Genomic DNA, 16,444 nt, shown 5'->3' with positions numbered 1-16,444 from the left:
AAACCAATTTTGAGAAAACCATGGTAATTTAAGACCCTATGATCTGTGAACCGTACATGATACAGACATCTTGGTGTCCTTATTCTCCTAATGGGTGAAATACATATGAATTCAATCTCTTTTTGACAGCATTCCGTTTGATTTTAACAAAGCTTTCCATACATGTTTGCCCATGGAAGAATGTGACTTTTTGGAGAAGTTACTTTTTGGACCTGAATACCAAAACATTCAGGAGATAAAAGGTGCTCAAAGTTAACTCATTTGGCATACCCCACAATACCATGAGACAGCCATGTTTTCAGCAATGGAAAATATCAATGGTTTTGAGTTTGATACTTAAAAGCTTACAAACAGTATTGTCAAACTATTTTATTTATTGAAAAAAATGTTTTTTAAATCATTTTTTAAACCTTTTAATGTCAATTATCTATATTTTTGGACCATATTTCATATCTGACATGTTTGTGTTGTGCCCGTCATCAGTTGAGACACAACGTGCTCTAAAATACAGGGTGGGTGTTATTTCAATAATATAATTAATTAGAATGGACCTATCCCTTCAGACCACTACAATTTCGCTGGTACACCATTGAAATGTACATTTTATTTAATTTCACTACCACAAAGATGACCGCTGGTCCACCCAGCGTCGAATGTCGTCTTAGAATAGACTTTGTGGTACCATTCGAAGGTTGAAACTTCAATTTTACTCCCATTTTAGTACATTTTATTAGCCCTCCCTGTATTCAAGAGCATGAATCAGCATTTATGGGTTTTTAGATCATTGATGTTAAAGGTAAAAATATATATTTTTTATAAAAATGTTTTATTTTATTTTGACAACCCTGTTTGTAAGCTTTTAAATTATATCAATCTCAACCGTTTATCTTTTCCAGTGATGAAGACATGACTGTCTCATGGTATGGTGGGGTATGCAAAAGGTTTACATTTTGAGCACCTCTTATCTCTTGAAAGTTTTGGCATTCAGGTCCAAAAAGTCAATTTCTGAGCACTACACCAATGGACAAATATGAATGAAAGGTTTTGTTCAAATCAAAAGGGGTGCTGTCAAAAAGTGATTGTAGGGTAAACCCGTCAGTGTTCTCTCAAATATAGGATGTCTAGATTCTGTCTAGATTTCACATTCATTTATTCAACATATACTCAAACGCATCCAATTTCCAGATTGGGCTCTCTGGTACTTTTAACGATATTACCCATTTTATCATTAGAAATTGACATTATAGGTAATTTACCAATCACAGCCGTCCTTTAGGATTGTACATTCAGAAGAGGGAGTTCCCTTTGAATCCATTTTCCCATTCACTGTATTGGTGGGGCTCATAAAATTGATCATACTTTCAGAATTAGCAGGGAGCCCACTCTGGAAATTGTATGTATTTCTAGAGTATATTGTTCCTAACAATATGTCTTAATATGAACAAAAACAAAAAGGTTAGTTATGAGATATTAAAGGCCCAGTGCAGTCAAAAACGTATTTTTATATATATTTCCACACTGAGGTTGGAATAATACAAGATCTCAGTCCTTTGGCATGTGAAAATTATGATAATGCCATTTTTGTGTAAAAGCTGTTTGAAATTTCAGGCTGTTTTGGTGGGATATACTTTTGGCCTGCCTGGTGACATCACCAGGTGGTAAATTAGTTAAAAGACCAATAATAATAAGACTTCCAGACCTCTCTGCCAATAACTGCTAGTTTTCAGTTTTCCCCTCCACACTCCACCACTCCCAAGACAGTCCTAGCAAAATTATTGCGTAAGATATTGCTCTTTGCTAAGAAGCTATTTTTGTTTGTTTTCAATTAAAATTGTGAAAAAGAATCACAGTAAGGTACGTAATTGTTACCCAGAAGTGATTTGATATTGAGATAATTCGGCTGCATTGGTCCTTTTTTAATATTAATGTTTTCAATGTTGAATAATTGAATGTGATGTTTTTTTCTTTTCAGAATCAAATCAAATTTTATTGGTCACATGCACATATTTAGATGTTATTGCGGGTGTAGCGAAATGCTTGTGTTCCTAGCTCCAACAGTGCAGTAGTATCTAACAAAAAACATTCTGTGCTAATAATGTAAGAAATAACACACACAAAAAAATACTGCAAAGTTGCTTAGGAGCTAGAAGCAGAGCTGCCATGTCTGTCGGCGCCATACTCCATATTTTAGAACACACTATAAGGAGTATAATGACACCAAGATGTTGTATGCATTTACGGTTCACAGATCATAGGGTCTTATGAGGCATGTATAGGTCTAAAATGGGCCTAAAATGGCCACTTTCATCATGATAAAAAAAGAATTGTTTGATACAAATGTAGGAAGGATGTTTTGAAACACTTTCTACATTTGTATCACAAACCATTTTTTTTTTTTATCATGATGAAAGTGGCCATTTTAGGCCCATTTTAGACCTATGAAGTTTCTATGTGAGAATTGCCAGAACATTCTGATATGGCGTGGAATCTCCCTTCTATTGCTCAGTGTTGCTCTAATAGCTATACTGAACAAAAATATTATCGCAAAGTTTTGGTCCCATGTTTAATGAGCTTAAATAAAAGATCCCAAACATTTTCCATACGCACAAAAAGCTTATTTCTCTCAAATTCTGTACATCCCTGTTAGTGAGCATTTCACCTTTGCCAAGATAATCCATCCACCTGACAGGTGTGCTATATTAAGAAGCTGATTAAACAGCATGATCATTACACAGGTGCACGTTGTGCTGGGGACAATAACAGGCCACTAAAATGTGCAGTTTTGTCACACAACACAATGCCACAGGTGTCAAGTTTTGAGGGAGTGTGCAATTGGCATGCTAACTGCAGGAATGTCCACCAGAGCTGTTGCCAGAGCATTTAATGTACATTTCTCTACCATAAGCCGCCTCTAACGTCGTTTTAGAGAATTTGGCAGTATGTCCAACTGGCCTCACAACCTCAGACCACGTGTATGGCGTCGTGTGGGCGAGTGGTTCGCTGATGTTAACGTTGTGAACAGAGTGCCTCGCGGTGGGGTTATGGTATGGGCAGCCATAAGCTACGGACAACGAACACAATTGCATTTTATCGATGGCCATTTGAATGCACAGAGATACCGTGATGAAATCCTGAGGCCCATTGTTGTGCCATTCATCCACCACCATCACCTCATGTTTCAGCATGATAATGCACGGCCCCATGTCGGATCTGTACACAATTCCTGGAAGCTGAAAATGTCCGAGTTTTTCCATGGCCTGCATACTCACCGGACATGTCACCCATTTAGGTATTTTATTAGGATCCCCATTAGCTGTTGCAAAAGCAGCAGCTACTCTTCCTGGGTTCCACACAAAACATAAAGGCACATATCAATACCAATACATACACACAAACTATCTAGGTCAAATAGGGGAGAGGTGTTGTGCTGTTAGGTGTTGCTTTATCTGTTTTTTGAAACCAGGTTTGTTGTTCATTTGCGCAATATGAGATCGAACAGAGTTCCATGCAATAATGGCTCTATATAATACTGTACGCTTCCTTGAATTTGTTCTGGATTTGGGGACTGTGAAAAGACTGTCTGGTGGGGTAAGTGTGTGTGAGTCAGAGCTGTGTGTAAGTTGACTATGCAAACAATTTGGGATTTTTGTTTCTTATAAAAAGAAGTGATGCAGTCAGTGTTTCAACAACTCTTAGCCAAGAGCGACTGGTATGCATAGTATTTATATCAGCCCTCTGATTACAATGATGAGCAAGATGTGCCGCTCTGTTCTTGGCCAGCTGCAGCTTATCTAGGTCTTTCCTTGCAGCACTCGACTACACGACTGGACAATAATCAAGATAATACAAAACTAGAGCCTGCAGGACTTGCTCTGCTTTTTTGATACCACATTCCAAAAAGCATATCTTTCTTACGGACAGACCTCTCACCATCTTTACAACCATTTAATCTATATGTTTTGACCATGACAGTTTACAATCTAAGGTAACCCCAAGTAATTTAGTCCCCTCAACTTGTTCAACAGCCACACCATTCATTACCAGATTCAGCTGAGGTCTGGAACTTAGGGAATGATTTATACCAAATACAATGCTCTTAGTTTTAGAGATGTTCAGGACCAGTTTATTACTGGCCACCCATTCCAAAACAGACTGCAACTCTTTGTTAAGTGTTTCAGTGACTTCATTAGCTGTGGTTGCTGCCGCGTATATGGTTGAATCATCAGCATACATGGACACACATGCTTTGTTTAATACCAGTGGCGGGTCATTGGTAAAAATAAAAGCGAGTAGAAGGCCTAGAGCTGCCCTGTGGTACACCACACTTTACATGTTTGACATTAGAGAAGCTTCCATGATATGGCAGAAGTTGAAAAGCCATAACACAAGTTTATTCAACAACAGGTTATGGTCAATAATATCAAAGGCTGCATAGAAATCTAACAGTACAGCTCCCACAATCTTCTTATTATCAATTTCTTTCAACCAATCATCAGTCATTTGTGTCGGTGCAGTACATGTTGAGTGCCCTTCCCTATAAGCATGTATTTGGTCAAACACAATTCTTTCCAACAGTTTGCTAAGATCTGGCAGCAAGGTTATAGGTCTGCTGTTAGAAACAGTAAAGGCCGCTTTACCACTCTTGGGTAGCGGAATTACTTTTGCTTCCCTTCAGTCCTGAGTACAAATACTTTCCTCCAGGCTCAGATTAAAGATATCACAGATAGGAGTAGCTATAGAGTCAGCTACAATCCTCCGTAGCTTTCCGTCTAAGTTGTCAATGCCAGGAGGTTTGTCATTATTGATCGTTAACAATAATTTTTCCACCTCTCCCACACTAACTTTACAAAATTCAAACTTGCAATGCTTTTTTTGTCAGTTTTTTTTTTTAGCATGTTTGGGATGCTCTGGATCCACGTGTACGACAGCGTGTCCTGCCAATATCCAACAACTTCGCACAGCGAAGATAAGTGGGACAACAGGGCACAATCAACAGCTTGATCAACTCTATACGAAGGAGATGTCGTGCTGCACACCAGATACTAACAGGTTTTCTGATCCACGCCCCTACTTTTGTTTGTTTGTTGGTATTTTTGACCAACAGATGCATATCTGTATTCCCAGTCATGTGAAATCCATAATTAGGGCGTAATGAATTTATTTCAATTTACTGATTTCCTTTATATGAACTGTAACTCAGTAAAATCTTTGAAATTGTTGCATGTTGCATTTATATTTTTGTTCAGCGTAGATACAAATGTAGTGTTATCAGAGTTTGTTATCCTCATGCCCCAAGTCACAGTAGTGCACACAGACATAGTACTAACACAGGAAGTGGGGGTTTTCCCCTCTGGTTGGAGCTGTGTTTAGGAGGGAAAACATAAACAGGAACTAAGTCTGTTACACTCTACACATAATTCATTGGCTGCTTTGTTGTTATGGAACTTACTTTTCTCATTGTGACTCTAGAGAAAACACAGTAAGTGTGGTTGGCTTTTAAACAAGACATTGCTCATAGTGACTATAGAAAAGGGAAGTATGGGTAACTTTGATACCAGACATGGTGACTAGAGAATGCCAATGGATCTCCACACCTTGGTTCAAACCGTATTTGTCTTCTTCCAAATAGTTCAGTGGTGCTTAATTGAGCTTGACTGGGCGTAAATGTAACCAATGGAGTACTTAAAAGAAAACAAATACTATTTGAACTCAGATCTGGTACCTCACTACATAGTGACTGTGCTGAACAGCCTGGTATGGCGTTTTGAGTGAGGATGTTGTCCTGGGCTAGTCAAGCCTTATCTCAGTTTACAGTGGGTGTATCATACTGGCTATGGCGGACCTGGTGGTATCCTCCTCTGCCCGCAGGGCAAAGAGAGGCGACATTTGCATCGTGGGAAGTTAAATGATGGTTGGCAGAGGGGCCCCTGTTAGCCTCAGGGACCACGACAGCCCATCAACAACAGGAAGTGAATTTTAAAACTCTCAATTCAGCACTGCAGGGAGATTTAGAGAGACGGCAGAGAGAAATGAAAGAAAAATACGTGTCTTGGCAGGTGACTTGTGGGTAGTTACCGTAACCAGGGCGAGACGTGTCATTCCTGAGTTGATCTGTCACTCTCGTCTCGGGGCACGTGTTCTCATCGCACACATCTTTCAGCATGGAGAGAGGAATGTGTGTGTGTGTGTGTGAGGAGAACCCTATATGTGAGAGAATGTGTTAACCATACTGGGTGGGTTGCACCAACATGGATTAACTCTTAAACTGGGTTAAATCAAGGTTGATCTATTAATTTTGTTGCACCAAATTTTAAACCTAGGTTGTAAATTAATCCTAGTTAAATTAAATCCTTCCTCTAATCAAAGTTTAGTTTTCACTTTAAACCTAGATTAATTTTAAGCCTGTTCCGCAATTTTAAAACAAATGAACACATTTAGATTGCCAATTAATTCTAAACTGCCACTTGAGGTGGTTTAACTGATAAAATGGCAGCATATCTACTGTAGAGAGACCAAAACGACAGAGTTCCTCAGAGAATAATTAGAGACGGGCTAAATCCTGTTGAATTTTATGATAATGATGTGTTTTCAAGGCGATACCGCTTCTCCAAGGACTCTAATGCAACTGGAAAGAAAGGTTGGACCAACCATTGAGCATGGGAGTGATAGGAACGCGGCTGTACCCCCACTACTTCAGCTCTTGGTGACCCTACGGTTCTACGCAACTGGATGTTTCCAGATGGTGGATGGGGACCTTTTTGGACTCCACAAGTCAACCGTCTGCAGGATTGTAGTCAGTGTCCAGAACTATTGGCAGTCTGAAGAACCAGTACATACAGTGAGGGAAAATTTTTGCATTTTAAATTTGCATTTTAATCAGGGAAATAAGTATTTGACCCCTCTGCAAAACATGACTTAGTACTTGGTGGCAAAACCCTTGTTGGCAATCACAGAGGTCAGACGTTTCTTGTAGTTAGCCACCAGGTTTGCACACATCTCAGGAGGGATTTTGTCCCACTCCTCTTTGCAGATCTTCTCCAAGTCATTAAGGTTTCGAGGCTGATGTTTGACAACTCGAACCTTCAGCTCCCTCCACAGATTTTCTATGGGATTAAGATCTGGAGACTGGCTAGGTCACTCCAGGACTTTAATGTGCTTCTTCTTGAGCCACTCCTTTGTTGCCTTGGCCGTGTGTTTTGGGTCATTGTCATGCTGGAATACCCATCCACGACCCATTTTCAATGCCCTGGCTGAGGGAAGGAGGTTCTCACCCAAAATTTGACGGTATGTGGTCCCGTCCATCGTCCCTTTGATGCGGTGAAGTTGTCCTGTCCCCTTAGCAGAAAAACACCCCCAAAGCATGTTGTTTCCACCTCCATGTTTGACGGTGGGGATGGTGTTCTTGGGGTCATAAGCAGTATTCCTCCTCCTCCAAACACGGCGAGTTGAGTTGATGCCAAAGACCTCGATTTTGGTCTCATCTGACCACAACACTTTCACCCAGTTCTCCTCTGAATCACTCAGATGTTCATTGGCAAACTTCAGACTGGCCTGTATATGTGCTTTCTTGAGCAGGGGGACCTTGCGGGCGCTGCAGGATTTCAGTCCTTCACGGCGTAGTGTGTTACCAATTGTTTTCTTGGTGACTATGGTCCCAGCTGCCTTGAGATCATTGCCAAGATCCTCCCGTGTAGTTCTGGGCTGATTCCTCACCGTTCTCATGATCATTGCAACTCCACGAGGTGAGATCTTGCATGGAGCCCCAGGCCGAGGGAGATTGACAGTTATTTTGTGTTACTTCCATTTGCAAATAATCTCACCAACTGTTGTCACCTTCTCACCAAGGTGCTTGGTGATGGTCTTGTAGCCCATTCCAGCCTTGTGTAGGTCTACAATCTTGTCCCTGACATCCTTGGAGAGCTCTTTGGTCTTTGCCATGGTGGAGAGTTTGGAATCTGATTGATTGCTTCTGTGGACAGGTGTCTTTTATACAGGTAACAAGCTGAGATTAGGAGCACTCCCTTTAATCTTTCTGATTGAGAGGGGGTCAAATACTTATTTCCCTCATTAAAATGCAAATCAATTTATAACATTTTTGACATGCGTTTTTCTGGATTTGTTTGTTATTATTCTGTCTCTCACTGTTCAAATAAACCTACCATTAAAATTATAGACTGATCATTTCTTTGTCAGTGGGCAAAGGTACAAAATCAGCAGGGGATCAAATACTTTTTTACCTCACTGTAAGGTTCAAGCCTACGGAGGAAACAGCAGCTGGATTGTACAGGACAGCTAGATTCCCAGGTGTACTAGGGGCAATAGACTGTACACACATTCCTATTCCCAACCCTGGTGGTGAGAATGGATAACTATTCCGTAATCGGAAAGGTTACTGCTCCATCAACGTGCAGGCTGTCTGTGATGACAAAGGTCAGCTCACCAACATCGTAGCTTGATGGCCAGGATCCACCCATGACAGCAGAATCTTTGACAGTAGTCGTCTGTGTGCAATGCTGGAAAGGGGGGCATGTGAAGGCCACCTACTAGGTGACAATGGATATGCCTGTCTTGGGTACCTTATGACTCCCCTTTTAAACCCCCAGACACCTGATGAGAGAGAATACAACCCCTCTCATATCCTGGCAAGAGGTCTCATAGAGAGTTTTTGGAGTGTGGAAAAAAAAAAAAGATTCCTGTGCGTAAAGGAGGGGCTCCGCGCGAAGATGGACACTACACCGACAATCATTATTGCAGTGGCAGCTCTGTATAACTTTGGAGAGAGACACGGAGACGAGCTACCTGAGGAGGCTGAGGAGGACCTACCAGAGGAGAATGCAGAAGATGGCCAGGTGCAACATGCTGCCAATGGGAATGCTGTGAGGAGAACCTTGATTGAGAACCGTTTTGCAGCCTAAGGTGTATATAATGTAACATGTAAAAAGCAATATTATATTTTGATCGACACAAACAATTCCTATTTAGACTATCTGTATTCAAAGGTATTATTTAGACTTTGTTATTCTCAATACCATACAGGGTGGAACTGGAAGCACCAGAACACAAGAGGGGACAAGACTGGAGGACACCACATTGCTTGGGAAAGCATTGTTTTAATAAATAACTGTTTCAATAAATAATTGCTTAAATAAATAAAAAGATCAGCGTTCTTTACACAGTGGGCATTTGTTTCCCTGAAGCAGTTTCTGTTCCTGAATTTGCAGTAGCTCTTTTTGTAAATTCAGGACCTCAATCTGCAGTAGATTTTTCTCTCTCCAGCTCCAAAACACCAATATGAGCTTGGTTCATGTCAGTTCTGCGGCGTTTGCTTGGCCTGTCTGGTGTTTTTGCTGCTGGTACAAGATCCAGGCACTGCTGTTTCTCCATGGCACAGGGTGTCAGCTCAACTAAAGGAAAGGAAAGACAGAAAATGTACTCATTATTAGTAGGCTATTTTTGTACAACAATTGAATTGGGGCTTATGATATGCCCAGCCTTGGTACGAATGATGATGTTATGCAACATGCTGTAATGGGCCTGATAACGGTAACATTGTAGTGAAGTAGCATTAACGATAGCTTTAACGTGCATTATAGTCATTGATATTTACCAGTTATTTATGCTTACTAAATATTGGTGGGTCGAGTTGTCCGTCATCATCATAGGAGTTAAGGAGGGGGGTAAACTGCTGGGGAATCATCTCGCATATCTGCTGGGAGAGAGGATCAATTCCCTTGGACGGAGGCCCCCCTCCGGTCTGAAATAGCCCCCGCCTCTCCTCTGCCGCATCCTTTTTGGCTTTCGCTTTTACGTTTTTCCAGCACGCCTTCCTCCGATTTGGGTGCCTCTTCTCTTTAATCCATGTCGATCCATTAAATCTGTTGCATAAAATGGCCCAGGTGTCTTCCTCCTTTTTGACAGTCGTGTTGTCTGTCTTTTTATCCTCCAGTGCGTTACTAAATTCCTCCATCAGCTCTGACAAGTTATTTTTCATAAGTGGAGAAATGTGAACTTTTTTGACGTGCCATGATCAGGTGGCTAGCGGACAAATAAATGGCTAAATAATGTGAAGTAATGACAAATTATATTTTATGCTAGCTAGCTTGGTTTATAAACTAGCTAGCTACAGTAACTAACGTTAGCTAACAAATTAGTTTTCTGTCTAGTAATGGTAAATAACGGATTTTATTTCAAATCAGCCAACCCATGAGAACCTTTCACGATGGAGTTGCAGTAGTTCTAACGTTACATTTGTTATTATTTTATCAAGGAACAGCAACTTTGTGGCCTCATTTGTCAAGTAGGCTAGCTACTTCGTTTTAACTCACGAAATACCTCATATATTGGTGTAACGTCACTAATCATAGTTTAAAACCGTTAATCATAGATTTACTGATCCCGATTTTAAATAAAGTGGTGCAACACATCTTTGCTTAATTATAAACCTAGATTTACAAAACCTAGATTAGCTCTAATCCTAGATTAATTTAAACCATGTTGGTGTAACCCACCCACTATCTTTACTTACTTTGTGATTTGAATGAGGAGTATGGAGAGCAGATATCAATGGAGAAGAAGGACAAAATCATTGTTCACGTAATCCTTTAACAAACCACTCAAAGCTGTTAATGAACCCCCCCACATAGCTAGTTTTAACATCTGGTAAAGGACAGAAGTTGAACAGGATGTATCTGTGGAAAGACAATGAAAACATTCAGGCTTTCATATCACAATGCCTGCCATAATATACACTGAACAAAAATATAAACGTAAAGTGTTGGTTCCATGTTTCATGAGCTGAAATAAAAGATCCCAGAAATATTCCAAAAGCACAAAAAGCTTATTTCTCAAACAATTTTGTGCACAAATTTGTTTACATCCCTGTTAGTGAGCATTTCTGCTTTGCCAAGATAATCCATCCACCTGACAGGTGTGACATATCAAGAAGCTGATTAAACAGCATGATCATTACATGGGTGAATGTGTTTTAGTGAAAAGCAGCACCTCTTGTCTTCCTACAGAGCAGGCCAGGGAGAGGTGTGCTTTTGGTTCTCTCAGACCGGGTTTTTTCAGACTGGGCATTGATGTCCCCTCCTTAATCCAGCAGGATCTCCACCACGCCAACATGACCCACTGTAGCCAGGATCAGAGGAGTGAAACCTGGGGACAGTTAGATTACCCTCCAACTCCAACATACAGACTCCCGCTTCTACACACAAATTATCAAGTTCCCTGAAAAATTGACATAAAAATATAGCTACTTGGGCTGTATACTGTACCGGGATATTTGACGGTACCGTCGGTCTGGTTTTTCAGTACTGTTAGAACTGTTTGTACTCTGTCGTGACGTGACCTAACCTTATTGATGAATCAGCAATACACAAATTGGCTTAATTAGTTAAATAATAACACAGAATACAAACACACACACACACAGGTTATTGATTACTAATGTAATACAATGAGAACAGGTCCCTAGTGGACTGGACTAACAATAGCATGAATGCTTGGGTAGAAGGAGGGTCCGAGTGGAAGGGAGAGACAGTTTGAATCTCTATCATTGTTACTTTGGAAACTACGCTCACGGAAATACAAATGCTTAGAACCCTAACAACCGCTCATTCGGATTAGAAATGCAACATGTATTTACGTGTAGCTGTCTTCGATAGTTGAGTTGATGATGTAGGACTCTGGTTTGCCCACCAGAGATCCCAATGGCCTTTGTAGAGTTTCTGGTCGTAGTGGTGGTTAGAATATATACTTCAACGTACCCTGTAGTTCGTAGAGTTGATCTGTTAGGATAGATACTTCAGATGTACTAATTGTTGTCTGAGAGGGATTGTCCTTCCCAACTCGTGTCTTTAGTGAAAGTTCTCTAGACGACTATACGTGCCAGCTGCAGACTGAGATGATAAGGTCTAGTGCGTTGTCTTCTTCTAAACCTCGTGTAGAGTTTCAGAGTTTCTCCATTTCAAACGTATGGACTACCGTCTCACGTTTTCTGGTCTAACCATTTTGTAACGTTTAGCTCATGCTTCATGTCTGCTGGTCTGTAGAGTGTCAACCATTTTAAGCCGTGGGGCTTCCTGGTCTGAGGTGAATTTCGTCACAAGGGGTTTTATACTTGAGTAGAAAAGGGGGCGTTTCATCATGTTTGTGCTCATCTGGGCATGGCTTCTGACTGAGAACAAATCAATATGGAAACAATCATCTCATCTAGAATGCTAAAATCACATTATCTTCACAAAAGTATTATTATACATAATCATATTTGTTTTATAATACAATTAGATGCAATCCTCATAACTGGGAAGTGTACACCCCCAGAGATAGTTATGTTGTTCCACCGTCTTTAATGACATCCCAACATAGTAACACATTTGACATGATTGTTCTTTAAGTCCCCATCGACCATTTCCCACAATTACATTTACATTTTAGTCATTTAGCAGATGCTCTTATCCAGAGCGACTTAGTTAGAGTGCATTCATTATTTTACTTTGATTTCTTTAATTTTTTTGTTACTTTTTCTTTAAAAATTTTTTATTTTATTTTATTTCATACTGGCCCCCCGTGGGAATCGAACCCACAACCCGACAGAGCCTGGATTCGAACCAGGATCCTTAGACCACTGCGCCACTCGGGAGTACAATCTTTGAAGTAGGAATATTGTTTCACTATCCACTTTTGGATGTTGGAGTCTTGGCGGGAAGACCTTTGTTCCACAGGGACATGTCCTCTCCCAATACTGCATGGCACGGAAGAGAAAGATTCTGCAAGGAATTTACGATCGGTCATAAAACTGGCCCCCGGGAGATTGTTGAATTTCTTAACTAGTAAACCTATGCCCTTCACCTGGATATCACTTACAATAGGAGCTGTTCCAGAATATGCATTATCACACTAGGTATAGATTTTATAACAGTGTCATATTCCTTGCTTGAAACCTCAGTTGTATCTTTCCATAAATTCTCACCGCGTAAATAGATTCCCACTAATACTAACTAATTGGCTGACAAGAACGTTTTTTGAGAACCAATTACAGTAAAATAACGTCTTGTTTCTATGTATTATCGACCTATTATTCCATATAAAACATTTGAGGTGAAAAGTTGTTTATACAGCAAAGCCCAGGACATTAAAGCCTGCTTGTGAAAAGCCGACAATTTCACAGGAAGTTTACCCACAGTTTAAGGATATTGTAGTAAAAAATGAAGCCCTCCGCGATTCTGAAAAACAAAATACGGTACAATATTCAAAAAACGTAGATTTTTTTAAAAGTACGTTTTTAACCCAGTTGACTTTTGATATCGGATTAAAGAGAGTGAAGTCGGAGACATTTAGACCGCCATCACAAACCCTGTTGGTGATAACATCACTTTTTATCTTATGTGGCTTGTTTTTCCATATGAAGTTGTACAATAGCCTATCTAAGGTACAGAAAGTGGATTTGGGAATGTCAATAGATGAAAAAAGAGAGCCCCTCAGCTTTGGATAAATGCACCCTCCCTAACCATGAGGATAATTTATTTTTTATAGATTCAATTACAGGATTCAAATTAAGATCATTCACAGCCCTAAGATTTTGGGTGATCTTTACAGAGGTAGATTACAATATCTTTTTTAGAGATTTTACAATCTCTAAGAACAAACATTTCACATTGATACCAAACCTGAGATTTTGGAGAACTGCTTCTCAATATCCAATGCCAATCTAGCTTGTGACACATAAAAAAAAAAAAAGTGAGGTGTCATCCGCCAGTTGGGTTATCTTGAGCTCTCTGGCCTGGAATGTAATGCCTTCAAATGGACTTTGATAAACTAATGAGCATAAGGTTTGAGATACTAACAAAAATAAAAAAGGTGAGATTGGACAACCTTGTAGTATTCCTTTGTAAATGTTAAACCTTGAGGATGTTCCATGACAGAGTTTGATACAGCTATTGCACCATTGTACAGCGTTCTAATAGCATTAACAAACAAATTACCAAACTTCAAATGGTTAAGACAATCAAAGATACATTTGTGACTTCAAAAATAAGATAACAGGGAAGTCATCCAATAGATCACAATTCTCAACCAAATCTAACACCAGCCTCAGATTATAAGATACATTGGGGAAAAAAAGTATTTAGTCAGCCACCAATTGTGCAAGTTCTCCCACTTAAAAAGACGAGAGAGGCCTGTAATTTTCATCATAGGTACACGTCAACTATGACAGACAAAATGAGGGAAAAAAAATCCAGAAAATCACATTGTAGGATTTTTAATGAATTTATTTGCAAATTATGGTGGAAAATAAGTATTTGGTCAATAACAGTTTCTCAATACTTTGTTAAATACCCTTTGTTGGCAATGACACAGGTCAAACGTTTTCTGTAAGTCTTCACAAGGTTTTCACACACTGTTGCTGGTATTTTGGCCCATTCCTCCATGCAGATCTCCTCTAGAGCAGTGATGTTTTGGGGCTGTCACTGGGCAACACGGACTTTCAACTCCCTCCAAAGATTTTCTATGGGGTTGAGATCTGGAGACTGGCTAGGCCACTCCAGGACCTTGAAATGCTTCTTACGAAGCCACTCCTTCGTTGCCCGGGCGGTGTGTTTGGGATCATTGTCATGCTGAAAGACCCAGCCACGTTTCATCTTCAATGCCCTTGCTGATGGAAGGAGGTTTTCACTCAAAATCTCACGATACATGGCCCCATTCATTCTTTCCTTTACACGGATCAGTCGTCCTGGTCCCTTTGCAAAAAAACAGCCCAAAAGCATGAATGTTCCACCCCCATGCTTCACAGTAGTTATGGTGTTCTTTGGATGCAACTCAGCATTCTTTGTCCTCCAAACACGACGAGTTGAGTTTTTACCAAAAAGTTCTATTTTGGTTTCATCTGACCATATGACATTCTCCCAATCCTCTTCTGGATCATCCAAATGCACTCTAGCAAACTTCAGATGGGCCTGGACATGTACTGGCTTAAGCAGGGGGACACGTCTGGCACTGCAGGATTTGGCACTGGGGTGAGATCTTGCGTGGAGCCCCAGATTGAGGGAGATTATCAGTGGTCTTGTATGTCTTCCATTTCCTAAGAATTGCTCCCACAGTTGATTTCTTCAAACCAAGCTGCTTACCTATTGCAGATTCAGTCTTCCCAGCCTGGTGCAGGTCTATAATTTTGTTTCTGGTGTCCTTTGACAGCTCTTTGGTCTTGGCCATAGTGGAGTTTGGAGTGTGACTGTTTTGAGGTTGTGGACGGGTGTCTTTTATACTGATAACAAGTTAAAACGGGTGCCATTAATACAGGTAACGAGTGGAGGACAGAGGAGCCTCTTAAAGAAGAAGTTACAGGTCTGTGAGAGCCAGAAATCTTGCTTGTTTGTAGGTGACCAAATACTTATTTTCCACCATAATTTGCAAATAAATTCATAAAAAATCCTACAATGTGATTTTCTTTATTTTTTTATATTTTTTTCTTCTCAATTTGTCTGTCATAGTTGACGTGTACCTATGATGAAAATTACAGGCCTCATCTTTTTAAGTGGGAGAACTTGCACAATTGGTGGCTGACTAAATACTTTTTTTCCCCACTGTATATGGCGCCCTTTCATAAACCCCTTATTGACATTCATCAATCAGATCATTCAAGCCCTACTTTAACCTTTTCGCAAAGATTGAGGCTATAATTATGTAGTCGTTATTGAGGAGTGTGATTGGACACCAATTATCAATAACTAAGAGATCCTTGTGTGGTATAGGTATAAGTGTAATAACCCCTTGTTTCAGAGGCAGGTGGTTTCCCTTCTTCATAGCCTCAAAGGTTTCTAGTAAAAATGTTGCTATTTCTTCAGAGAAGGTTTTGTAAATTTCAGAGGTTAATCCATCACAACCTGGAGATTTGTTCTTTTTTAAATTGAGAAATCCCATATTAGATGTCCATAATGGATAAATCTTGACAACAAAACCGATTTTTGAATTCTTCACTAACCGAGTTAACATTCTCTATAGAATCAAGGAGATCCTTAGTCACTGAAACTGTTATCTAAGGAGTAAAGATACTCATAAAACTTAAGTCTGAAAACAACTCTCTTTCCTCAGAGGTTACCCAATTTAATCTTACGTTTCCGAAGTGTATTGAGTTCCCCACTCCTCTTTTCCAAATTAAAAACGTATCTGCTGTTCATTTCGCCTTTTTCAAGCCATTGTTTTCTGGACCTTATGAAGACTCCTCTAGCCTTTTCCTCATAAAATGTATCTAGTTGATTCTGTAAATCATTCAATTTAGCTTTCTCATTAAGATCAAGATGCTCAATCTGTGATATCAGCAATTTTCTTAGAGACCTCAGCTACCGCACATCTACTTCTTAAAGCAAGCTCCCATAAGTAATACAGGCTGAGCGGATTTCTAATTTCAGCAGTTCCAAATATTTCCCATATTCTGCATTCGAGG

Source organism: Coregonus lavaretus (assembly GCF_964263955.1).
Source record: "Coregonus lavaretus genome assembly, chromosome: 39".
Classification (NCBI taxonomy): domain Eukaryota; kingdom Metazoa; phylum Chordata; class Actinopteri; order Salmoniformes; family Salmonidae; genus Coregonus; species Coregonus lavaretus.
This window is presented reverse-complemented; position numbering follows the sequence as displayed.